General features: G+C 40.3%; 1 non-coding gene across 1 annotated transcript; it reads right to left on the bottom strand.

The window, feature by feature from the left end:
- Positions 1-355: 355 nt before the first annotated feature.
- On the bottom strand, positions 356-437 carry Trnas-aga. The gene has a single exon. It is a non-coding gene; the product is annotated as a tRNA-Ser (tRNA).
- Positions 438-2,094: the final 1,657 nt, after the last annotated feature.

Below are 2,094 nucleotides of genomic sequence, written 5' to 3'. Positions count from 1 at the left end.
CAGGATAAAATCCGCCCCGGGCGGGAATCGAACCCGCGGCCTAGCGCTTACAAGGCAGACACACTACCAACTAAGCTAACTAGGCTGGCGATTTTTTTTTTTTTTTTTTTTTTTTTTTTTTTTTTTTTGAACCATCCTAAATCATTACCTAATTATTTCCTTTGAAATGTTACCGCTCTTCTGTGATGAAATTTCTGATGTCTCTTGGAACGTTGAATGTACCAGCTCCTAAGTACCTATAACCCAGGGAAAAACTGTGGAAACAAAGGCACACAAAGACGGTGGGTCGGACGGAAGCACACATAAAAATGTATTTGAAAAAGTGAAACCAAATCTAAACCGGCCAAAAATATTTCGCAGTCGGTAGGATTCGAACCTACGCTCCCAGAGGGAATCTGATTTCTAGTCAGACGCCTTAACCACTCGGCCACGACTGCTTGATATCAAGTCAGGCCAAGTTAGCTTTATTTTAAAAGAGAACGCACATCTACCTGAGGTATCAGATGAGAATGTAAAAATAGAAAAAAAAAAACATAAAATATTCACAAAAAGTGTAAAGAGTATCAAATCGAGTGCCTCCAATATTGAACACAAAACACCAAAGATGTAAAGGTGAAAGTGAACGAGGCCACGTACAAAGTGATCACTGACGCACCACTCAACACAGACGCCATTCAAGTTGGAAATGATCTGAGCCATCAAGTAAGTCCCAAAGATGATGGAATGAAAAGAAATTTAGAGGACATTAAAGCGAAAATGAATTATGAGGAAAAGACATTTTCTAGTTACCTACCTAGTTGTGAAAGAAAAAGAAGTGTGGATGAAAGATAGCAGGAACTTTAATTGCTAAGGTCTTATTGTCCCGAAATTGAAGACAGAAGGAAGACAGGATAGGAAAAAACCAGCCGTTCCGAGAACGAACATTATTCGTTCAGGATAAAATCGATCCCGCGGCCTAGCACTTACAAGGCAGATTGCAGATTACCCATTCCTAAACACTTGTGAATTTCCTAGGTTTAACATTCAAAATGCTCAGGTAAACGCAGTCTCGCAGTATTATCAATTGCAACTCAGATCGGTAATTACTCCACTTGAGTGCATTGATAAGAAATAGCATGATTGGAAAACGCATCAATGAAAACCTGCCTTCCTTGATGAAATTTATGAATGAAAATCGAAAACATTCTTACGCAAATGTTTAAGTAATAATAAAAATAAAATACGGATATATATTATACGTTTTTTTACGATAAAACATAATAGGCACTCTTTTTCCTGTAGGTGTACTTATTTTACAACCAGGCCCTCACACTGAATGCCTCCCCGCAGTTTTCCTGTCATACCTGCTGTTGTTTCTAATTTCTAACAGAGCTGTAGACTGTAGTTTGTTTCTAATGTAGATGAAAGCGCCCGATTAGAAACTTTGTAATGAAATCATAACAACTTTATTGACACGAAAATGTAGGAGAAGTTGAGGAGGGGATTGGGAGGAGGAGAAATCACGGAACGGGGGGTCGGATATCGAAGGAGAGAATATGGAGAGGAGGAGAAGGAGGTGGAGTGGAAATGAAGGAAGAGATTGAGGAGGAGAAGGAGGAGGTGGAAAAGTAAAAGAAGAAGAACGAGGTTGAGGAGAAGAAGTAGGAGGAATAAAGTTAAGAAGAGGAGGAGGAGAAGAAGAAGGAGGAGGAAGAGAGTTTTTAGGAACGCCCAAGAGGGTGGAGGGAGGAGAAAGGAATATGGAAAAGGAGAAGATTAAGAAGGAGAATTGTTTCCCTAGGAGCACCCAGGGAGGACTTCTAGAGTATTATGAGGATAAAATTCCATACCTCGGCTGGGATTGAACCCACGCCCTCCTGTTTACCAGGCGAGCGCCTTGACCACTACACCACCGTTGATTTCACGAAGGGCCTTCCTCTAACTATTTTTTCCTTTTTTTTCACTGCTGGGATTCGAACCATTGTTTATGTTTCCCAAAGAAATTTGGCATATTCGCTCATTAGATAAATGACTGGTAGATTCGTATGAGCGTAAACCATTTATTAGAGCTGTTTGCCTCTATAGGTATCTAAGCCTCAGAGTGTGCTTTAGTGT

Source organism: Diaphorina citri, unplaced genomic scaffold (genome assembly GCF_000475195.1).
Source record: "Diaphorina citri unplaced genomic scaffold, Diaci psyllid genome assembly version 1.1 scaffold540, whole genome shotgun sequence".
Classification (NCBI taxonomy): domain Eukaryota; kingdom Metazoa; phylum Arthropoda; class Insecta; order Hemiptera; family Psyllidae; genus Diaphorina; species Diaphorina citri.
The sequence above is the reverse complement of the archived record's forward strand: the minus strand, read 5'-3'. Positions and strand labels throughout refer to the sequence as shown.